Consider the following 24636-nt stretch of genomic DNA (forward strand, 5'->3'; position numbering starts at 1 on the left):
TCATCCATCCATCCATCATCCATCCACCCATCCATTCATCCATCCATGCATCCATCCATTCATCCATCCATGCATCCATGCATCCATGCATCCATCATCCATCCATCCATCCATTCATCCATCCATGCATCCATCATCCATCCATCATCCATCCATGCATCCATCCATCCATCCATGCATCCATCCATCCATCCATCCATGCATCCATGCATCCATCATCCATCCATTCATCCATCCATGCATCCATCATCCATCCATCCATCATCCATCCATCCATCCATCATCCATCCATCCATCCATGCATTCATGCATCCATGCATCCATCCATTCATCCATCCATGCATCCATGCATCCATCATCCATCCATCCATCATCTATCCATCCATCCATCATCTATCCATCCATCCATTCATCCATCCATCCATCCATTCACCCATCCATGCATGCATCCATCCATCATCCATCCATCCATCCATTCATCCATCCACCCATCCATGCATCCATGCATCTTTCATTCATGCATCCATCCATGCATCCATCATCCATCCATGCATCCATCCATGCATCCATCATCCATCCATCCATGCATCCATCCATCCATCCATGCATCCATCCATCCATCCATCCATCTATCCATCCATCCATTTGTGCTGCTCACAAACTCAAGGGGCATCACTTACATGGGATCATTTGCCTTTACAGCCACCCACAGCTGCTTTGAGAAAGGAAGTGTTCCCATCGCCTGTTTTCCTTTGCTGGCTGTACCTGTAATGACCGAGACCCACTGGGTGTGCAGGGCAAGACCAGCATTCGTGTCTCTTGGCCCGATGGAGGCCCCAGGAGGGGAACGCGTGGTTTGGAGAAGCCCCTTCCTGCACTGCTGCTCCTGTAACTGACCTTGGGCTGTGTGGTCTGTCCAGCCTCGGTTCCCTCTCTTTAAGATGGGTGTAACAGGACCTCTCGGATTTCTTGGGAGGCATTGGGTGGAATATGGCAGATAAGTTTTGTAGGATAGTGGGTGCTCAGTACAGGTCAGTTACGTCCCCTGAAATAGAGAAGACTCTAAGTGATTTTTGGATACTCTCCAGAGAGCACACCGTGACTTCTATTGGAGGTCATCGCCTTGACCTCCTTATGCCCAGGGGCAGCTGAGTGCCCACGTGCCAAGGTGTGGGCAGTGTGCCCTGTTCCGCTGCCAGCCTCCTCGGAACCCTGCATAGAGCCTGTTCCCTTCCACTCACCGCTGGCTGGTGTCTGTGAACAGTGCCCTCCCTGGCCTTTTGGCGTCCCTGTCAGGGTCCTGAAGCCTTTCTTTGAGAAATCTGGCTGCGGAAGATTTTCCTTTGTGTACTTTCGTAAATGCCTTAAATGTATTAGGGCATTTAGGCAAATCTTTCTCTAATCCGTTTTGACAAATAGCCGAGTAGTATTGGTTTTATGTGAACTTAGCAAAATTTGCTCCCGTTCAGGGTGACTGGGGCATGTGACAATTAGTGGGAGGTGGCAGGATTCTCGAGTGTAGTGTTTCTCTGACTCAGCTGACTACTTCCTTTTTCCTGTCGCTTTATTATTTTTGGTTGCTATTCTTTCTGCCACCCTTTCCCTCCCTCCTTACAGATGTCTGTCTTCCCAGGACCGTCCTTGTGTTTTTTGATCTTTTCTCACATAGACGTCAATGGTGGGTCCATCCTTGAATCCCCACTATTCCATCCGGTGACTACCATGGTGTGGCAGCTCCAAGGGCAGGGAGCTCATCTGTGCTGAATGCAGCTCATTTAGGGGACACCGTGGCACCTAGAAACCTTCCTGGGTGCAGCTGAACGTGCCTCCCTGTGGCCTCCCCTGGCTGGGATTCAGAGCAGGGCTCCCTTTTCTTCCCTTTGTTGGGACTAATGTGTCTGAAGACGCTGCCGGTGCCCCACCTGGTTCCCTCTTTTCCAGGTCAGGCAGCCCAGCTTGCTTTCCCCATCCCTCCTCTGGTACGTTGACTGCTCCCTCATTTCTCTCCTAGGTGACTGTGCTGTGGGCTTTCAGAGCTCAGCTGTGATGGACCAGGTCTTAGCATAGCAGGCGCGAGGAAGTGATGAGGGCATTGGCAATGGTGAGGTGCTGGGGCACATTAGTCCTGGCTCCAGGGAATAGCAGAACTCTGCCCCTAACATTCCATTTGCTGGTGGAAAAATAGACCAGTGGATTCTTGCTGTTCTACTTGCTAGATGGTAGATGTTCTTCATCTTGTTTACCAAGAAAGAATGTGGCTTCTTAGCCAAGGACTTGATTTCTGGTTCCTGGTGAACAGTTTTCAGAGTACTCTGAGTCTCTTCATTTGCAGAACGGGAACTTTGAGAAAATGCCCAGCACAGTGCCTGCCTGGGACAGAGTGATTTCAGCAGATGTTTATAGAAATCCCGGTTTAGTTCAAGTTGTGAGCTGAGAGTCCTTGCTGCTGGTTTTCGGTTTCCAGCCTCAGACCTTCAGAACCTTTGGGGGTTATATCCCTAAACTTAGCCGTACCCTAGAGGCCAGGTCAGTGGAGTGAGCGAGAAGCCCACTCGTGCCATCAACCTTGTGCTTAGAAATGTAGAGGTTGTCATTAGAAAGTGCAGTATTTCTATCCTACGTTTGAATTTCAGGGAAAAGAGCATCAGAATTTGTGAAGACTTCATCTATATTGAAGACTGCCCAAGAGTTATGGCTTACCCGGCTGCAGGCAGCATGCCATCTGTCTGCAGTACCCGTGCTGTGTCTAAGGAGGAGGGACTTGGCGGTAGGGGTGGGGGAAAGGCAGGACTGTAAGTGCCACCGGAGCCTGAGAGCAAAGATGAACAGAGGAGATGGGGGTGGAGCTGTGTAGAGCAGGGCCCACGAGCAGCTGTGTGCGTGGAAACTGAGTCCCGTGCGGCTGTGTGTGTGTGGGGGCTGAGTCCCGTGCGGCTGTGCGTGGAAACTGAGTCCCGTGCGGCTCTGTGCGTGTGGGGGCTGAGTCCCGTGCGGCTGTGCGTGGAAACTGAGTCCCGTGTGGCTCTGTGCGTGGAGACTGAGCCCCGTGCGGCTGTGTGCGTGGAGACTGAGCCCCGTGCGGCTGTGTCCGTGGAGACTGAGCCCCGTGCGGCTGTGTGCGTGGAGACTGAGCCCCGTGCGGCTGTGTGCGTGGAGACTGAGCCCCGTGCGGCTCTGTGCGTGGAGACTGAGTCCCGTGCAGCTGTGTGTGTGGCGGCTGAGTCCCATGTGGCCCTGTGTGTGGGTGCTGAGTCCTGTGTGCCAACCTTCCCGTTGCCATCTCAGGGATCCTCAGGGCAGCCTGGTGAAGACAGTGAGGGCATGGGATTGCAGCTGACACACAGGGCTGTGCAGTGAGGCAGGCAGGAGCTTGCTTGGGAGAGAGGCAGGGGAGTTGAGGGGCACCTGGCAGCTTCTCTGGGCCAGCTGACCTGGGTTCGAGTCCCAACTGTGCCCATTGGCAGCCGTGTGACCTTGGATGCTTCACTCAACCCTCCTGTGCCCTGATTTCTCCATCGATAAAAGGAAGACGTTGGTAATCATATTACCCCCTCACGGGTTCCTGTAAAGATGGAAAGAGTAAGAACCAGTCATGTCCTGAGCTTGAGACACAGCTGGCGGGTCCTGAGTATTTGTTCTGGCTGAAATGAGGGAGTCCGGCTTGGACTGCGGACCGCCTTACTGCGTTGCTTTCCCTCTGAAGGTCGTTACTGGGTGGTAACCGAACTGCAACGTCTCCTGGGTTCATAATCCTATTTCACTTCATAAAGTACAGTCACACAATCAACACGACTTTAGAATGTTGGAGGAAACTTTCTGTGTTCCTCAAGTACCATTTAATTAAAAAAAAAAGAATTTTGGATGAAACTAATATAACCCTGGGGTGGGCAAGTCTGGGGGGGCTTGGGAGGGGCCGTGATGGAGCAGGGCAGGACACAATCCGCCCTGTCCCTCTGGCGGATTGGGCCCCACCTGTCCCCTTCCAGGCCCAGAGTTGCAGTTGGATGAGTGGGTGGGTGGGTGCAGGATGGACGAGGATGCGTCCTTTGAGGAGGTGGCCCTCCCAGGCGGCTGCTGTACGTTAACGGCCAGAGAAGCTGGGGCCACAGACCTGGAGGGCTTCCCAGGCCTGCCCCCCGAGTTATCCTCAGAGTGGGCCTTGCTGCTCTTTCCAAAGGGCGTCTGCAGACCGTTAGACAGTTCCTTGGCCCATGTTCAACAGTGTGCAGGAAAATGCTTAGAAAGCCAGGAACGAATGGTTTCTGAAGTATTTGCCATCATTCAATCCCACAGTGTCCCTTTATGAGTTTAGCTAATGAGGAGTTGACTTCTCTCTGTAGATATTCTGAGCCCGATAGCTTAGGTGATGCATTCTTGGCAGGGAAGCCGCTAGCCTGTTTTTCAGAGGAGACGTCATCCTGTGCTTCCTTCCCATGCGGGTTTTTCAGAGGAGACGTCGTCCTGTGCTTCCTTCCCATGCGGGTCGAAGACGGTTTCGTGCTTTTCTCTGCAAATGGCTGTTCTTTGGACCGTGTGAGGTGATTCTGCGTAGCCTCTCCCTTCTTCCGGGATTCTGAATCTGGATTGATTTTGTTTATGAAGCTTTCTGAGATGCATTTCGCTGAAAAGAGTAGTTGAAGAATGTGTCTGGAGAAAGCACAGGGGTGCATTTCACAACTGCGCTGTTTGACAGAAGCATTGCAAGTACAGTCTTCCCGAACCTACAGACTCCAGTGTTTCAAGGTTGGGGGAGGCATTAGCAAATTGATCTGTAAAATTGTGTAAGAGCTCTCTCTTTTCTTTTACCTGAGTTAAAGCTGAGTTGCCCAAGCCAGAACCTGGTGCCGTTCTGACCCCCTCCTGGCTCCCTGATCCGTCCACTGTGTCACCAAGGACTGTGATTCTACCTTCGAAGTGTTTTCGACATGGCTCCTTTCCTCCTGCTGTGGTCACTGCCTTCAGTTCTCAACATTTCTTGCTTGGACTTTTGCAAAAGCCTCCGAACAGACTGCCCTGCCTCCAGCCTCCGCCATCTCTCCCCTCCTTGTATCCTTCCCTGTGCCTTCCAAACTCCTGGTCCAGGACCTCGTTCTGAGAACTGCCTTACCCCCTAGCGGCAAGGCTGACCTGTCACTGCGTGGCTTTGAAGGTCAACGCCGAACTTACTTGTGTGGCCTGGCTGGGGTCTCTGTCTCCAGCCCCCATTTCACTCAGTTCCTCCGGGGACACTCGAAGCCCTCCGGCTTCCCCCTGTGCTGCCTGGAGCATGGCTTCCTCCGTCCGGCAGCGCACACGGCAGCTGGCCAGGTGAGCCCTTTTCTGGGCTCATTGCAATTTGTCGAAATGTGCCACAGGGATGAATAGCTCTGTGCACCCAGGAGCAAGGCATACCACGTCTCTTCATTTTTGTGGAGAATTAAATCTCCTTTGATCCCTGACTCACTGAGAAAGATGGGGTGGCTGATATGGGTCATCTGGGGACTGTCCTCCCCAGGCACGTTTCCGAGGACTTGTCACTCAGCCACACCCAGCCCCGCTCCCCAGAGCTGTGTTGGCCATGGGTCCTGCTTGCCTGGTGCTCAGATCTTCTTCAAGGTCTGCTGAAGTCATCTCCCGTGGGAGTGACCCTGGGACCCCGCTCTGCTGCCCACAGCTCAGGCCTCCAGGGGTCCTCCTCAGCCCACTCCCCACTACTCCTGAGGTCCTCACCCTGCCCCGGGTGGTCCCTCTTCTCCCACCCCTGAGCACTCAGCTGCCTCCTCACCCCTAAGTGGATCTGCCTGATCTAGGTTTAGAGCTCTGGTTTGGAGCATCGATATGTTTAAGCGTTATCTGGGGAGCTTGTTTAAAAATATGGATTCCTGGACTCCACCGCAAGATATTCTGACTCAGGTGCTGAGATGGTGCCCAGCAGTGAGCGTGTGTTGTAGCAACAATGGTAGGCTCCTTGACACAGTTGTTCTGTAGTTTGAACAGTGAGTAGCACTCGCCCAGACCTTAAAAACAAAGGCTTTTTTGGGGCTTATTTTTAGGGCTCCCCCAACTTCTTCCTGTGGACCCAGGAACACAGAAGGTCATTTTGCTACAGAGTCCCCATAAGCCCTCTGCCCTCCAGCCCTGCATTCACAGCTAGCCCGGGAGCTCCTCGAGGGCAGGGCCTGGCTTCTTTCCTCCCGCACAACTCCTGGTGCCTTGCACTGGGTCTGCAGCCAGATGTGGGCAGGAGCAGTCTTGGGGACCACAGACACAGCCCACTGAGGAAGGCACCAGCCCTGGGCTTGGCGTCTCTTTTCCTTCTGGCACGGGGCTCGGGTGTCCAGAGGTGGGAGGATTCCGAGGGTCTCTGGTGGCTGCCTTCTCCAGATTTGGGCTTGGACTAGACGCAGCTGGGAATGAGTTTGTTTTGTTTTGTTTCGAATTGGCATAGTGACCGTCTTAGGCGGAAGGCAGGCTGCTGCAGGGCCTCCACACTCAGGCGCTGCCTGGCCAGGGCTTCTCCGGGGAGGAGAGGGAGCTGCTCTGAAGCGAGCCCAGCACCGCAGTCCTGGCCAGACTCCTGGGCAGATCCCTGGAGCCCTGTCCCCACGTTACCCTTGGAGCTGCCTTCTGAGTGTTAGCTACAGTTTCAGTCACAGCCTCAGAGGTGGCAAGTCACTGACTAGGAAGAGAGTTGAAACGAACAGAATTCTGAGTAAGAGTAACAGTAGGAGTTGCAATTTTTATGTTTAGTGAGGCAGAAAATCTTCTACGTCAACTGAAGGCTAGATCTACTTTCATGTGGAATCTGTTTGTGAAAGAACAGCACTTTCTGAGTTCAGGCCTAGGTCTTGGTTAGAATGAACAGGGTAATGGTGGCAAGGGGGAGGTCGGTGAAAATATTCTCAGACTGCAGGTCCGGATTATGAAGGTGACTGCTAACATTGCTTTAGCAGTTCAGTGACACCTATCTTTGCAAAATGTACTTTCACTTGTAAGGGCCAAATAATTCTAACAGAAACATTTTTTGATATGTAATTATGTAGATGTAGAGTGATACACTTTTTTTTTTTTTTTTTTTTTTTTTTTTTCTGTGCACTTAAAAATTATCAAAATAATGTTTGGAACTTCTGGAACTTCTGGAAACTCTACTTCTGATCACTGATCGGTTTCTTGCATTGTGTGTCTGTGTGTGTATTGTGTTGTTTTTAGTGTGTGCACACAGGCCTGCAGCATTAGTAGTTGTCGGAAGAGTGGTCCGTTCCCTTCATTTTAAAACCAGCACCACCCGTTCCACCTGTCACATGTGTTGGTGGAATCTGAGAAGAATGGGGGCAGTTTGGTCAGGATGGTGAAGCTGCCGGGGCATAGCCTGCGAATGCTAATTCACTTTCTGTAAACAACCCCTGCGGTGTTTGGTCTTTGCATGTATGAGATTAGCCATCAGTTCTCGCTCAGATCCAGCTCCTGCTGTTGTCTCACTGAGATGAGCAAGCCTCGCCTCAGACGTCGCATGTAACTCAGCTACTTCATTTGTTCATTCTCTCATCTTTTGCTTTTCTGGAAGGTTTAAGCCAGAGGCTGGGGCCCCCTATTCTGGCTGGCTGATTGGAAATCACACACGTGTAAGGATTGTCCAGCAGCTCTCCTGGGGCCCCTGGTGACAGCTTGGATGCCATGAGAACTGGCAGAGACTGTGAGTCACCCACTGTCCTTCCTGAGCGTTGACTGAAGGTAACACGGGCAGACCAGCGCATTCTTTCTTTTTCTTTTAAAACAGTTTTTGAGAGATGAGGCCTCACTATGTTGCCCAGGCTAGACCTGAAGTCCTCACTCGGAGCCATCCTGCCACGTCGCCTGTGTAGCAGCTGGGACGACAGCTACTCCTCCCCGTGCACCTGGCTTGACGCAGTCCTTTTTGTCTTTTGAAACTCGTGTACTTTCCAAGATGTACCTGGAGAGATATTTTCTCTCAAATTTAAGACTATAGTTTTCTACTGATTTCCTTTGTTTTCTTGTCCCAGGGCAGAATATTTTGTTCCTGTTGATGGGCTGCAAATGGTGCCACTCCGCCTCCCCGGCCAGTCTGTCCTGGACTCTCTATCCTTTTTCCTTTGTCTCAGTTCCTCCTTCACCCTCCTCCCCGCTTGGCTTGACTCTTCTCCCTGCCTCCCTCCCCTGTTGGGATTCTGGCCTAGTGGAGGTGGTTTCATCTGAGCATCTGAAAATAGGGGGCTTCTTGGTCTTTATATGCACATCTGAGCAGACGACTGACGGCAGAGGAAGGGAGATCTCTTAGGGAGTCAGCAGATGCCAAATGCTGTGCCTTCAGACTGCCTCTGCTGTCTGTTACAAGCAGCCTCACACCGCAGGCTGCCCTTTAGCTGTTCCCTCGGAATGCAGCCTTGTTAAGTCACTGCCAGCATTTCCCCTCTTGGCGTCCCTTTCTCTTACCTACGTCGTTAACTCCAGACTCTGCTGCTTTCTTAAAGGCTAAAGTAACGGGCAGCGTAAAACCCTGAAACATTTAGAAGCTATGCAGTATTATATTGTAAACCTGTAAAAATCCTTAACAAAGTTAGTGGCTTGGAAAGATTTTCATGAGAACTTCAGCTAAAAGGCAGTAAAGTAAATGCCTTAAAATAACTAAACTGTGGCTTATAACAAGGCCATTGTTTGGCACTGTCCACTTTTTAAAGACTTTCCAGATCTTGGAGGAGGAAATGATCCTGAGACAAAGTAGTGATTTAAAAAATGAAGACGGTAAATTAACATTGACATTATTTGCCAACAATCGATTTCTTGTCTTCCAGCTTTTTACCCTGCATTCTGAATAAATTGGACCATGTGAAGAACTAGAAGATTAACTTTAGGGTTTTTGTTTGATTGAAATTGGTTTTGCAGAAGTGGAAATTTGGCAGCATGTATGGAAGCCAGCAAATCAGTTTACAGTGTCCTGTGCTTCTTAGTTTATGAAACCCACAAGAATGAGGAAAGGCTGCGTGTCTTTGGATGCGAGAAGGCTGAACTAATGTAGGGTTTGCCTTTTCTGGAAGTTTATTTTTACCCTTATTAATTTAGTAGCTTGTAGAACAGCATGTCCAGACTTTAACTAGTTAATAGTGGCTCCCAAGTTGGGCAGGATTTCAATGCCAGTGGTTATTTTTCAGTGGTCTTATAGAGAAAGTACTGGGAAGTATTCTAAGAATGGTGTAAAATGAAGAGGAACTTGGTAATTTTTTTAAAACGCGGGCTCAGTGAAATGTAAGCAGCTGGTTACACACAGTGACAGTCTTTACAATCAGATATTATGCTCTGAACTAGTGCTCTGATGAGGTAGTAGAAGCATGTCTCTTTTCAATTAAAATGATCCGTTAATGTGGGAATATTTGGAGCATCTGTGTCTTTTCAAATGAACCGGGGTAGATGATCTTTTTTTTCTTTTTTTTTCCTGAGGGGAAGCCCATTTGCGTGGTGGCTTCTGCTGGTGGCATCGGTGCCTGTTTCCCAGCCTGCTGGGGCCCTAGCGAGCTGTCTGATGTCATGCTCACGCTTGAAGTCAGTGTGACTCGGCAGTGTGGGAGTTCCTTCCAGAGAGATGTGCTGTTTTCGTCTTGAACGGTTCATGGGTTTCTGCAGCAGCCTTGGTCTCACTCTCAAACTCAGTGTCCTCATGGCCTTCTTCGACCCCTTCCTCCTGGTGTCCCCTTGGATGTTCTGTCCTCCGTCCTCCCATGTGGCCCTGTCCATCACCTGACGTCCATGTTAACTTGCTTATGGATGTCACTCGAATAGCTGCCTTCACAGCAGACTCTCGCTGCTGTGGATTTGAACAAGTATTTGTAGGGGAGTCGAGATAGGCTACTTTGATCTGCAAACACACCAGGCTGTCTAGAGCCTTGTTACTGGACTGCCGTGCTGGTGTCTTCTGGGAGCTGGTTAGAAGTGTGGAGGCTGGGCATGGTGGCTCACATCTGACATCTCAGCACTTTGAGAGGCCAAGATGGGATGATCTCTTGATCCCAGGAGTTTGAGACCAGGCTGGGAAACATAGCAAGATCCCAATTCTACAAAAATTTTAAAAAGTAGCTGGGCGTGGTGGCATGCCTACCTGTGGTCACAGCTACATGGGAGGCTGAGGTAGGAGTATCACTTGCACCCAGGAAGTGGAGCCAGCTGTGAACTGTGATAGCTCAACTGTAATCTAGCCTGGGTGACTCTGTCTCTTAAAAAAAAAAAAAGAAAAAGAAAAAAGAAAAGGAAATGTTGACCCTCGGGACTCGCTACGGATGTGTAGAGTCTGAATTGGCCGGGTCCAGAGTGCAAACTATGCTAATTCCAAGCCTATTTGCATTACCGCGTACAAGTTTATCAAAGCCGTGGAAGGCAAGGCAAAGGTGCTTTAGCAGTAGAATGTGTTTTCATTAAGTTATTTCAGAGTACTGGATCCAGGACTTTATTGGCAAAGTTTATGAACAGATAATACAGATGGGGTGAGTTCTGTTTGGCTTGAGCGGAACACAGTTAGCTGCTTTCTGCTTTCTGGACCCTGCACGGTTGTGCTGCGAAGGACCCTTCCTCAGGGCATCGGCAGGCTTCAGTGGGAGGCTGGAACTCTGCAGGAGCGGAGATCACAGTCGGCACTAAGAAAGCAGTCTCCAGTAGAAGGGAAGAGAAAATGTATTTCAAGCAATGAGACTAAGTATTGTTTTTAGAAACTAAAAAGTTATACATGTGATATGTATGTATATGTATTTAAATACCACAACCCACAGTGTGTGTGTGTGTGTGTATGTGTGTTTGGACATTATCTGTGTGTATATGTGTACATGTGTATATATTGCATTTGAAATATATGAAAGTATACAATGACTACTACTATGGGGGAATTTTTTTGTTTTTTCCTTTTTTTTTTTTTTTGTGAGACAGAGTCTCTCTCTGTCGCCCAGGCTGGAGTGCCGTGGCCGGATCTCAGCTCACTGCAAGCTCCGCCTCCTGGGTTCCCGCCATTCTCCTGCCTCAGCCTCCCAAGTAGCTGGGACTACAGGCACCGCCACCTCGCCCGGCTAGTTTTTTGTATTTTTTTTTTCTTTTTTTTAGTAGAGACGGGGTTTCACCGTGTTAGCCAGGATGGTCTCGATCTCCTGACCTCGTGATCCGCCCGTCTCGGCCTCCCAAAGTGCTGGGATTACAGCCGTGAGCCACCGTGCCCGGCCTACTATGGGGGATTCACAGAGGAAAGATCAAACATAGTTTAATGGAGGAGAATGATCAATAGTAGATGTTTATTATTGGCTCAGTTTACCTAAACAACAACTAAACACATACACCAATGAGCAGTGAACATTTTGCCATCCAGAAATGCTGGGAAATAGGGTGTCATGATTTTTAAACCATTCTAGTTAATATAGAACTGTCCTGTGATACCACTGACAGACTTAAATAATGAGAATCTAATGAGGCTTAGCTAAGACTAAGTGACTGTAACCGAAGTTATTTCTTGCTGCGGATGTAGATGACCGTAGAGTTCTCTGTTTCTTTGGCGTCGTTACGGCAGGCGTTCAGTGCCTGTGTGAAAGCAGCGGGTGGAGAGGGACCCTCTGAGCCTGTAGAAGGCCCATTTCCTAATTCCCACTGGGGGCTTCCAGTGCACTTTCTGGGTACTTAGTTCACGAGGTCTTTCTGAGTCCGCCGAAGGAGACCTTAGTCACCCCTGAAGACCGAAGAGTCCGGGTCGAAGGACCCTTCTCAGTGTTCTTCCCCTTGTGATGTCCGCAGCGTCTGACACCGGGCCTGGCACGTTCAGCATCTGATAAGCCCCTGTTGCGTGAAGGTCTTGGATGCCAGTCGCGTTCCCCAAGGTTGGCCTCGTCCTGTCTGCCTGTAGGTGGCTCTGGAATTTTTGACGCTCAGGAGGTGGGGCCTCTGAACTTTGCTGCCTGAGCACTGGAGCCAAGAGTGTTAGTTGACGTTAGGCACATGGACTTCTTTTGCTTTGACTGACAGATGTTGGTTGAAGGGAGAGGGTGGGAAAAGCTGAATCAGCCCTGGTACAGGGACCGCTCCCAGCAAGGCAGTTTCCACCCCACCCACCGTGCACTGCTGTTTTTTTTTTTTTTTTTTGACGGAGTCTTGCTCTGTTGCCAGGCTGGAGTGCAGTGGCACAATCTCGGCTCACTGCAACCTCCGCCTCCCGGGTTCAAGTGGTTCTCCTGCCTCAGCCTCCTGAGGAACTGGGACTACAGGCACCCGCCACCACGCCTGGCTAATTTTTGTAGTTTCAGTACAGACGAGGTTTCACCGCGTTGGCCAGGATGGTCTTGATCTCTCGACCTTGTGATCCACCTGCCTCAGCCTCCCAAAGTGTTGGGATTACAGGCGTGAGCCACTGCACCTGGCCCTCAATGCTTACTCTGAGGGATGCTCCTGACCTGTGCGTGGCAGCTGTGCGGGGCCCAGGTTGCCTTGGTCCAGGTAGAAGAGGGTGTCGTGGGGCTCAGGTCTTTGAAGACACCGGGCACTTGAACTGTGCCCTGGCCGCGGCCGGAGGTGGTGCTCTGTGCTCCAGGAGAGGGGACTTGCCAGGTGGCCGTCACCATTCCTCGTTTGTTCCCGGCAAGCAAAATTGGACCACTTTATTGTTGCATCTGGTTTGAAGAGACCTTCACTTCTGTTTGGGGAGAAGAAAACCCAGACGCAGTGAGACAGCTGCCAGACGGTGCCCGGCTTTCGCCTCCGTCTCGCTCCTCCTGGCCGAGGTAGTGTCCCTTGGCGTCGCCCCATGCTGCCTGCTCCATGCGTATTCCTCGGGTCTGAAAGGCGCTGACGAAATGCTTGCTGCAGCTTTGTTAGGACACAGGCGGTCACGCTCTAGGCTGCTGCAGGGACAGCGGCATTATGCAGCCTGCAGGAGCCATGGCCAGTGCGTGGTCACTCTGCGTGGCAGCCTTGTAGACCCGGCCGGGACTCTGCAGGGACAGCTGGAGACCTCCTGCTGCTCTGTGCCTGGGGTTACCGTGACCACTGTCTCTTCACTGAGGCCAGACGCAGTGAGTGCAGGTTCCTGGTGCTGGCCAGTGAGGCCCCAGGAAAGACACACGTGTGGTCGGTATAACTCAGCTTCAGTTTGCTCAGAATAATGCAGCCCTGTGAGAGAGAGGAGCTAGGGAGCTGTGGTGCATCAGCTTGTAAAGAGGTTAGAAAATTATCAAAACGAAAACGATGCGGCATTTACAGGTCGAATGTAGGAGTGAATGCACACGTGCATTTTATGGTGTGAAACTGTCCCTGATGCGATAATCGGGTGTGTTCCTGCATCTGTGGTGACGGGGTGGGTCCATCTGCAATGTTTCTGAAAAAAGCATCGTAAAGCAAGGTTGGTTTGCGGAAGGGTGCCTTTCTTTTCTGTTTCTTATGTCACCAGCTGCTCTGTGTTTTCTGTCCCATTACGATTTCCCTGAGATGGCTCTTCACTCTCTCTCTGGACCTCCTTGTGTGTGTTTGTTTTTTAGACAGGGTCTCACTGTTGCCCAGGCTGGAGTGCAGTGGTGTGATCATAGCTCACTGCATCCTCAAACTCCCGGGCATAAGAGATCCTCCCGCCTCAGCTTCCTGAGCAGATAGGACTGCAGGCGTGCACCACCACATCCGGCTAATATTTTCTTTCTTATAGAGACAGGATCTTGCTAAATTGCTGAGGCTTCTCTTGAGCTTGAGTGATCCTCCCACCTCGGCCTCTCAAAGTGCTGGAATTCCAGGCGTGAGCCACCGTGCCCAGCCCTTTGTGTTTTAAATGGCTCTGCTTCCCAGGACCCAGCCACCAGCTGGAGTGAGTCCTGCTCCGGAGAAAGGCCGGAAGCCTGTGGCCAGGCTTCTCTTCAACATTTGCCCAAACAAATTTCCCATCTTCCTTTACCTTAACGAGAGAGTGGGAACACTGGAAAGATTAAGAATCAGTGCGCCTGCTTCCCTTCGGGGTTTTCCATCCTCCAGCCCCTCATGCAGTCCTGTCCTGGTGCAAGAGCGGTGCTGCCTGTCGCTTTTCAGGAGTGGATACTTTTCACCCGCGGATACCCGCCCACTCTGCCTCTTCTCGCTCTGCTTTTTGGGGGCCCATGGCTCACAGCCGTGTCTGGGACGTGACATTCAGGAGGTGGTTTGGGGTTAGTGAGATCGGCAGCCCCTCAGGACCATGCTGTTGGAAAGCCACGTGTGGATGCCCGGATCAGTGCCTGGTGCCGCAGGGTGTGGCGTGCGAGGAGCTCAGCCAGCGCCTTCTCTTCTCTCCTCGGCGACAGCGGTGCTCGCTGGCTCTCCTCAGCGGCTTCCTCTTGAATGAACCTTTTTTCTGAAGGCTTGATTTCCTTGGGGGAGGCTTAGTGTTTCTGCTCAGCCTTCTTTCTTGGAGGCCTGGGCTTGATGTTGGGTTGTGTTTGGTGAGGTTATGGAAAAAGCCTGTGTTTACTAGGACAGAGAGAGGAGGCCCGGGTGGGGCGTCAGGTCTGCCTTTGTGCTGTGACCTGGAGCCGTTGATCCCTTGGCTGGGCCTGGGGAGGGGTCGGTCAGTGACCCCCCTGGTTCCCTGCTGGTCCCTACACAGGGGATGCTAAGCAGCAGGTCCGTGGCTGTTTTCACAGCTAGGGAGTTAAAGTTAGGCTGAAAGGAAGAGGTGAGTTTGTTGCAGTTCTCTGCCTCGTGTCATGGAACTGCTGTTTTTAGTTTTTCTTGGTTTGGGTGTGAGAATCCTGCTGCCTGCGAGGCTGAGCATGAGGGAGAAAGCGTGGAGAGGATGGTTGTGTTTGCTGAGTGATTGATGAAGAAGTGGGAACGTTTTATACAGTCCTGAATGTAGATTTCAGGGGAGTATGACAGGTTTCTGTAATGAATAAATTTTTTTTGTACTCTTTTAAGTAATTTTGTTGATTTAAGTATTTTAAACTATCACTGTCATTAAAACTAGTCCTTTTGGAATGTAAAATAGACACAGTGTTGGGTGGCAGGAACTGTATGTGTTGAATTATTATTTTCAACAGAGCTTAAAGTCTTGCTTGGAATAGTTAAAAATTGTCAGTGTAAAAACAGAATATCTTGAAGAGCTGGGCACGGTGGTGTGCACCTGTAGTCCCAGCTACTGGGGAGGCTGAGGCAGGAGGATCGTTTGAGTCCAGGAGTTTGAGGCTGCAGTGAGCTGTGCTTGTGCCTGTAAGCAGCCACTGCACTGTAGTGTAGACACCATAGCAAGACCCTGTTTCAAAAAAAATCTAAAAGAAATTTTGAAACAGGTTGCCAGGAAATTGGATTGGTATTTTGTTTCAGAATTAGAGCCTGGTCATGTGACGCATACAGGTTTTGTCACTTTAGTTGGGAAGGAAAGATTTATTGATACTAATGGAAAATTAAAAATGAGTGACAAATTCTTTGGAAATTCTCTTAGGGAACTTTTTGTTTTTAACCTTGAACTGCAGATAGCTAGATGCCAGAGAAGTGGCAAGGATATTTGACAAAAGTAAGAACTACTGAGTGACATTTTTTTTTTTTTTTTTTTTTGAGACGGAGTCTTGCTCTGCCGCCCAGGCTGGAGTGCAGTGGCCAGATCTCAGCTCACTGCATGCTCCGCCTCCTAGGTTTACGCCATTCTCCTGCCTCAGCCTCCCGAGTAGCTGGGACTACAGGCACCCACCACCACACCCGGCTAATTTCTTGTATTTTTTAGTAGAGATGGGGTTTCACCGTGTTAGCCAGGATGGTCTCGATCTCCTGACCTCGTGATCCGCCCGTCTCGGCCTCCCAAAGTGCTGGGATTACAGGCTTGAGCCACCGCGCCTGGCTTCTGAGTGACATTTTAAGCACTGACTCAGGTTCACCGGCAAAATGGAATCAGTGCTGGAGAAGTTGTGCGTTCATTCTTTGGGGGTAGAACATGAACCCAAATATCTTCAACCTATTTTGAAATTCAAAGCTATGGGCTCTGCTTTGAAGACTTGAATAAGTTCGGTTGCTATGGCCTTTTTGTGACTAGACACTGACAAATCGTAATTCTATTACTGTGGCTCATTTAAAAAATTTTAGTAGCACAACAAGGCGATTATAGTCAGTGATAACTTAATTGTATATTTTAAAATTAAAGAGTGTAATTGGATTGTTTGTAACTCAAAGGATAAATGCTTGATGGGATGGACACCCCATTCTGCGTGATTTGCTTATTTCATATTACATACCTGTATCCAAACCTCTGATGTACCCTGTAAATACATATACTTACTATGTGCACACAAAAAATAAGAATAAAAGAAAACAAATGTTAAAGGCCTTCCATGTGCCACATACTCTGCACAGTCTTGGGGATGCCAGGATGATGGGAATGTGGTTTCTGCCCATGAGGAGCTCAAAGTTGAGTAGGAGAATGAATTTCCACTTTTCGTCGATGAGGCAGGGCAGAGGCCTGGTCTAGTGGACAGTCGTGTATGCATTTAGTATACGCATATACACTTTATATTATGTACCCCATATTTAATTACTGTTTGTTTATTTATTTATTTATTTTGAGCTAGGGTCTCACTCTGTCACCCATGCTGGAGCGCAGTGGGTCAATCTTGGCTCATGGCAACCTCAGCCTCCTGGGTTCAAGTGGTTCTCATGCCTCAGCCTCCCGAGTAGCTGGAACTATAGGTGTGCACCACCACGCTCAGCTAATTTTTGTATTTTTTGGTAAAGACGAGGTTTCACTGTGTTGGCCAGGCTGGTCTCGAATTTGTGGCATACTGATGCACCCGCCTCAGCCTCCCAAAGTACAGGCATTATAGGCATGAGCCACTGTGCCCGGCCTAATTACTGTTATATTTACAGTTTTCTGTTGCTGTGTAACAAATTATTATAAACCCGGGAGCTGAAAACAGTACTCATTTGTTATCTTACAGTCTGCATAGCTTCAAAGTCCGGCATGGATTAGCTGGTTCTCCGGTCAGGCTGTAGTCAAGGTGTTAGCCAGGCTGTGTTCCCATCCGCAGGTTTGAGTGGGGAAGAATCCACCTCCAGACTCATTCAGGTTGCTGGCAGAATTCCTTGACTTGTAACCGCAGGACTGATGTCCCTGTTCCCTTGCTGCTTGGCAGCTGGGGGCTGCTCTCAGGTCCTGGGGAGCCCCTGTAGTGCTTTGCCAAGTGGCCCCTCACAGGCCGCATCACGAGGTGGCAGCTCGCTTCTCCAAGCCAGCAAGGGAGTCTGTCACTCCCTCGTCGCTAAGTTGGGATCCTGTGTAGGTCCCCTGGTGTGGGGAGAAGCATCCTGTGCGGTATTCGGTTGGGTAGAAGCCAGTCACAGCTTCCGCCTACACTCGGGGAGGGAGTTGTACAGGGTGGGAGCAATTGGGGGGGTCACCTTGGAATTCTGCCCACCACAGTCCCTTTCTGGTTATTTCACGGACTTCTGTCCCCAAGAAATCGGAGCGTTTGTGTCCTGGGAAGACTGGCGAGAACAGCCCCAGTGGAGGAATAAAAACTAAGATCTGGAAAATCAGCAGTGGGTTGTTTTCATCTCTCAGCAGGCAGGAAACAGGAGAAAGGAATGTCTGGAGGCTCCCAGCACTGGGGAAGGAGGTGTTCGGCCTCCGTAGCGCTCCGCAGGAATCTCCCGGGCCCAGCACTGAGGGGACCAGCACTGAGGGAAGGAGGTGTTCGGCCTCCGTAGAGCTCCGCAGGAGTCTCCCGGGCCCAGCACTGGGGAAGGAGGTGTTCGGCCTCGGTACAGCTCCGCAGGAGTCTCCCGGGCCCAGCACTGGGGAAGGAGGTGTTCGGCCTCCGAAAAGCTCCGCAGGAGTCTCCCGGGCCCAGCACTGGGGAAGGAGGTGTTCGGCCGCGGTAGCGCTCCGCAGGAGTCTCCCGGGCTCCTCTAGCTAGGTGCAGCCGTGTTTCATCCGGCTGTCTTTACATGGGCTGATCACTCAGGAGTGGCATATGGCAGGAACACGCTTTGGGGTACGAGCCTCCTGGAGACTGAACTGCAGCACACAAGCTAGACAGATGGTGGCTTAGTCCCCCTTGGACAAGCGTGTGTCCTGCACACTGGCGGGCAGGGTGCTGAGAGGCGCTTGTGGTGTCTGAGGCGGAGCTTTGCTGAGTGCCCCTGAAACGACTTTGTGAGCTCGAGGCGGTCACCCGAGGATATGCGGCGCTCCACCCGGGATGGCGGGGGGCCCACAGAGCATCCTCGCTCAGCTGGGATGGGAACGCCAGTGACAGGTTGTATGGACTGGAGAAAATCTGGAGCACCGGCTGGGAGGACACTCTCCTAACAGGATGGAGGGCAGGTCAAGGCAGCCTTGCAGGCAGAGTCATGAACGTTACCATCCCAGCAGTGACACTGCTACAGGGCCTGCTGCTTCCATGAAATCAGACACGTATTTCAGCGGAGGAATCCCCGGGGCCTGCCCGCTTTTAGGTGGACCCATGTTGTCTTGACACAGTTTGGATTGCTGTGAAGGAAGATGGTCTTTTCACAGCCTTTAGGGTGTGTATGAATTTTAAGAAGGCCAGTCCAACAGGGATACGATCTGTTATTAGGCCTCTCATCGAAGAGGCGGCCTGTGCCTCTGCAGGAGCACGCGTGTGTCCTTTGACAGACGAGGACTTGGTGCCCTGTGGCTGAGTGGAGGCAGAGAGGGGGATTTTGCCCCAGTTTAGTAATTCTGTGCTGTAATTCTTCTCTCTTCCTTCCGTTTATTACTGGATGCTTATTGTTGCATTTTTATTGTGTTCATTTTGATATTTATGCCTCTTCTCATGACAGCCCTCAAATATTTAACCAGTTTTGGAACTTGGGAGGGGGACACACAAAAAGAAACCAACGGCTCACAGAAGCTCTTCTTTCTTTCTTTCTAGTGGTTCCAGCTCTACGTTCGTGACCTCAAACCTCCTGTTGGGCCATTTCCAAGAACTCCCATCAGCTTCTGTACAGTTTAAAAGGTAAGTGGAGCTACTTGTGGCTGTTCTTTGTGGTGACGTCTGGGAAGTCGAGCTTGTCGTGGCAGGAGCTGCTCTGCGACGGTGGACCTGTCTGGCTGTGTTGGTTTTTACAAGGGTGCGCCTCATTGGTGTGTTTCTTCTTTGGGCTGGATGTCCATTGCTGGGGCTTGGTTGTCTATTCACAGTAGAAGCTTGGGTGACACCTGTGTGTTTCCAGAGCCAGCCCTGGTGGGGGACAGTCAGTGGCAGAGCTGGGAGGTGCCGGGAGTCCCCCATCTGGCATGCCAGCGTCAGCCTCTGGCCTCAGGCTGCCCTGCCCCTCTCAACGCTGTGTTTCCTCAGTTCCTCTGGGATTCTAGTGATGCTGATTTTGTCTCATTATCAGTCTTCATTTGATGTCAAAGAACATCAAGTGAAGAAATACATGAGAATTTTCAGGAAGGTAAGACATTCTATAAAATATAAGATCCAATTTTTTTCTAAATTTTTAATGTGCCTGGTGGTGGGACTCATCGCTTAAGGGAAATCCCTTTCTAGAATGTAAGCCTTTTGAGGGCAAGCACCTTCCTCTCTCCCGCTTGTCTTCCTTCCTTCCATTTATTTTTTCTTCATGGCCTAGAACAGTGCCAGCAGTGTCAGGAGTGCGATAAAACTTTTGGCAAATGAAACAACTTGATGAGGAATCCACCCCGAAGCTCTTAGAGCATATCCCAGCCTTTTCCTTTCTGGTTGCTGTTGGCAGCTGAGGAGGCACCTGGAGAATCCAGGAGGATTTGCGGTGCTTCCTTGCTGAGGCACACAGACCCTGGAATGTAAATGGACTTTTTACAGTTTGGCACCTTCCCGAATTGCGGGTGCAAAGCAGCATGCATGGCAGAGCAAACCACGCTTGGGTTCAGTGTGGGGGCAGCTCCTCCACTGCTGAGCTCGAGTGTCTCTCTCCTCTCTCCTGAGTGGATTTCACGCCCATTCGATTGGCTCTCGGGAAGCTGGGGTGGAAAGAGCTCATGGGGAACACCCAGACCGCACGCCTCGTGGATGTTCAGTGACTGACGAAATGCTTGTTATTCACACGATGCCTTTATTAACCTGACAGAACAGCACGGTGTTTGAAAATCCCAGCTCTTCGCTGGCTTGGTGGGTGTGGAGGAGCCGTTTTTCTTCCATCGTTTGGCACATTCACCGCCAGCTTGAAGTGGGCGGTGGCAGCACCTCTCTGCCAGGGCTGACAAAGGCGTGGGTGCAGTTTCATTTCTCTTTTATTGTCTCAAATACAGTTCCCATGACCCACCAAAAACCAGCACTGTCTTCAAGTAGAATTTTACTAGGTAGCAGAACACACACACCGCTGGACTATGCCCCCGCAGACTGAAACTTGAGTTACAACATTTCAGAAAAAGTAGAAAGAATCCTTGCAAATGACATAAGTATCTGATTTTCCCCCTTATGTGGGGTTACCTCACTCATCAATTATTTTAAGCACCTTTCAAAATTGGTAATGGAAAACTTTGTCTTGACTGTACTGGTATGTGTGGATTTTAAATTAAATATAAAACTACGTCGCTTCTCCTGAAAATCAGAGCAGCTAAAGAAGGAATCACTGTTTCTGCAGAACTGCATGGCGCTTCATCATCATGGGTGATTTTCAAGCACAGACTTAGATTGCGAGGCGTCGTAAGAACTTTCACACCTCTAAACTAGGTTCTTACAGCTGACTGTCCTGGAATTTATATTTGCTCTGTTACTTGCAAAATTTTGTCCCTTAAGCAGCTCACAGCTGGGCTGTGAGACATTCCTACGAGCTGATAAAATGGACAGGTGGTCTTGCCTTCTTCTGCTCTGTCTGCTTGCCTGGGAGGGCCCAGGGAGGCCTAGAGCTTTGCATTAACTGCAGGATGTGTCTGTCTCCTTGTCCAGTGGATTTATTTGGACTTGGTTTTAAAATGCAGCCGGGTCCACATGTTTGGGTTGTTATTAAATGCACTTTTGAGTTTTTTCCTCCTCGATGAATCTGAAAACATTTGCCCTTTACCATATTGCATTTGTGTGGGGAACTCAGAAGCCACAGACCTTGGGTTGAGTTCTGGCCTGGTGACTTTCATTCACTTTGTTACCCTGGTGAGTCCGAACCCTGTGAGTCTCAGTTTCCCTCATCTTTAAATGGGATAATATTTATCTCATGGAATTACTTTGAAGATGCCTGATTCAGCGTTCCATGCACGGTCGTCACTCAACAACATGATGGCTATTATTTTCCACCCTAATGCTGGCTTTCTGCTGTGATCTGTGTGCTGGGGGGATTGGAGGAAAATAGCAGAGGTCCTGCTCTCTGTCCTCTTTCAGGACTGTGGAAGTTTACTAAGGAATTTCACGCAGCATCCTGCTGGAGCTCACGGGGGGTGCTACTGACGTGATTAAGCACAAAGCCACGTGGCTGCAGGCAAAGAAATGATTAATTCAGGCTCCCTGCACTGTTCCCTGACCTCCGCATAAGACAGTGCAGCCTCAGGCTGAGATCTGGCTGGCTGTCAGCACAGACTGGAAAGGTGCAGCTGGAGAAAACTCCACCTCTCTTCTGCTTTTCTTCTTGGTCCTTAAGGGATCTAAAGGCACCGGTGCAGACCAGGGGCCATGTGGGTGTCTTCCAGTGTGAGACCAGGGGCCATGTGGGGAGTCACAGTGAAACCATGAAAAAGTAACTTTAGACCCAGGCGGTGCATCCTGACCTGAACTTCTATCTTTGCGCTCAATTTAAACTTTTTAAGGTAAAATCAAAGAGGATCAGTACTGGGAGAAACGGTCATTACCTTTGAATGTAGGTCCTTGCTGTCTACAGTGGCAAATAGAGTCTTGCTTATTTTCACCAGATGTGTGTACAAAATGATCTTTGGCACTGTGCAGTAAAACAGATTAACTCATGAAAATGTTATCGAACACAAAGAATTGGAATCCCGGCACTTTGGGAGGCTAAGGCAGGAGTATCGCTTGAGCTCAGGAATTTGAAAGCCTGGGCAACATGAGACCTCAGCTCTACTAAAAAGTATACAAAATTATCTGGGCGTGGTAGCTCATGCCTGTGGTCCCAGCTACTCAGGAGGCTGAGGCGGGAAGATCACTTGAGCCTGGGAGTTTGAGGCTGCAGTGAGCTATGATCATGCCACTGCACTCTAGCCTGGGCAGTACAGTGAGATCCTGTCTCCAACGCCCCCCTCAAAAAAACACAAAAAAACCCACAAAAGACAGTCGGAGTTGTCATGTGAATGACCGTCTTGTGCTGGGGGCTCCTAGCTTGAGGAGGACTGAAACTCAGCCCTGAAGGTGGTTCCTGCAGAGGGTACCCTGAGGTTTCCCACCTGCATGGGCAGTGGGGAAGCTGTGGGTCAGAGCCTCTGCTGGCCTTCCAGCTCGCTATCAGGGAAGTGACACCAATGTGGCCAGTGCTGGGGTCCTGGGAGGGATCTCAGGTTTGGGGGTCCTAGTTCAGGGGTCTCCCTTAGCTTCTGAAAGAGTTTCTGAGTTCTTCAGCCTTATATGGGACTAGTCTCTGTGTCTCCCATGTCTCCTCTTACCTCTTACTCTCTCCTCCTGGGCCTCTGTCTACCCAGCATCAGGGGACTGGAGTCTGAAGCTCCATCTCACCATCATCCCCTGATTCTTCAACTTTAGCGTTGTATCAGTCTGGATTCACGCTGCTGATAAAGATACATCTGAGACTGGGAAGAAAAGGAGGTTTAATTGGACTTCACAGTTTCACATGGCTGGGGAGGCCTCAGAATCATGACGGGAGGCAAAAGGCACTTCTTACATGGCAGCAGCAAGAGAGAATGAGGAAGAAGCAAAAGCGGAAACTCCTGATAAAACCATCAGATCTCATGAGACTTATTCACTGTCATGAGAATAGTATGGGAAAGACTGGCTCCCATGATTCAACTGCCTTCCTCTTGGTCCCTCCTATAACACGTGGGAATTCTGGAAGATACAATTCAAGTTGAGATTTGGGTGGGGACACAGCCAAACCGTGTCATCCCACCCCGGCCCCTCCAAATCCCACATCCCCATATTTAAAACCAATCATGCCTTCCCAGTAGCCCCCCAAAGTCTTAACTAATCTCAGCATTAACCCGGAAGTCCACAGTCCAAAGTTTCATTTGAGATAAGGCAAGTTGCTTCTGCCTGTGAGCTTGTAAAATCCAAAGCAGGCTGGTCACTTCCTAGTTACAATAAGGGTGCAGATATTGGGTAAATACAGCTGTTCCAAGTGGGAGACATTGGCCAAAACAAAGGTGCCACAGGGCCTATGCAAGTCCAAAATCCAGCGAGGCAGTCAGATTTTAAAGCTCCAAAATGATCTCCTTTGATTCCAGGTCTCACATCCACGTCACGCTGATGCAAGAGGCGGGTTCCCATGGCCTTGGGCAGCTCCACCCCTGTGGCTTTGCAGGGTGCATCCTTCCTCCTGTCTGCGTGCACAGGCTGGCGTTGAGTGTCTGTGTGTTTTCCAGGCACACAGTGCAGGCTGTCAGTGGAGCTACCATTCTGGGGTCTGGAGGATGGTGGCCCTCCTCTCCCAGCTCCACTAGGCCGTGCCCCAGTAGCGACTCTGTGTGGGGGCTCCTACCCCACATTTCCCTTCTGCGCTATTCTGGCAGAGGTTCTCCATGAGGGCCCCACCCCTGCAGGAAACTTTTGCCCGGGCATCTAGGCATTCCCATACATCTTCTGAAATCTGGGCGGAGGTTCCCAAACCTCAGTTCTTGACTTCTGTGTACCTGCAGGCTCAACACCACATGGAAGCTGCCAAGGCTTGGGCTTCCACCCTCTGAAGTCACAGGCTGAACTGTATGTTGGCCCCTTTCAGCCACTTCTGGTGTGGCTGGGACACAGGGCACCAAGTCCCTAGGCTGTACACAGCAGGGGGACCCTGGGCCCAGCCCACAAAACCACTTTTTCTTTCTGGGCCTCTGGGCCTGTGATGGGAGGGGCTGCTGTGAAGGTCTCTGACAAGGCCTGGAGACATTTTCCTCATAGTCTTGGAGATTAACATTAGGCTTCTTGCTATTTATGCAGATTTCTGCGGCCAGCTTGAATTTCTTCCCAGAAAATGGGTTTTTTCTTTTCTATTGCATAGTCATCCTGCAGATTTTCCAAACTTGTATGCTCTGCTTCTCTTATAAAACTGAATGCCTTTAACAGCATCTAGGTCACCTCTTGAGTGCTTTGCTGCTTAGAAATTTCTTCCGCCAGATAACCTAAATCATCTCTTTCAAGTTCAAAGTTCCACAGATCTCTAGGGCAGGGGCTGAATGTCGCCAGTCTCTTTGCTACAACATAGCAAGAGTCACTTTTGTTCCAGTTCCCAACAAGTTCCTCATCTCTGTCTGAGACCACATCAGCCTGGATTTTATTGTCTATATTGCTGTCAGCATTTTGGGCAAAGCCATTTAACAAGTCTCTAGGAAGTTCCAAACTTTCGTACATTTTCCTGTCTTCTTCTGAGCCCTCCAAACTGTTCCAACCTCTGCCTGTTACCCAGTTCCAAAATCGCTTTCGCATTTTCGAGTGCCTTTTCAGCAATGCTCCACCCTGCTGATACCAATTTACTGTATTAGTCCGTGTTCACCCTGCTGATAAAGACATACCCGAGACTGGGAAGAGAAGAGGTTTAATTGGACTTGCAGTTCCACATGGTTGGGGAGGCCTC

At 50.2% G+C, this 24636-nt stretch overlaps 1 protein-coding gene across 2 annotated transcripts in view; it reads left to right on the forward strand.

Moving 5' to 3' along the window:
• Positions 1 to 24636, forward strand: part of LDLRAD4 (low density lipoprotein receptor class A domain containing 4) — a 435431-nt gene that overhangs the window by 42535 nt on the left and 368260 nt on the right. For both annotated transcript variants that reach the window (XM_023228382.2, XM_023228380.2), the window contains exon 2: positions 18852 to 18935. The gene's annotated coding sequence lies outside the window, so the exon portion shown is untranslated. The remainder of the gene's footprint in view (positions 1 to 18851; positions 18936 to 24636) is intronic.

This window comes from Piliocolobus tephrosceles, chromosome 18 (assembly GCF_002776525.5).
Source record: "Piliocolobus tephrosceles isolate RC106 chromosome 18, ASM277652v3, whole genome shotgun sequence".
Taxonomy (NCBI): Eukaryota; Metazoa; Chordata; class Mammalia; order Primates; family Cercopithecidae; genus Piliocolobus; species Piliocolobus tephrosceles.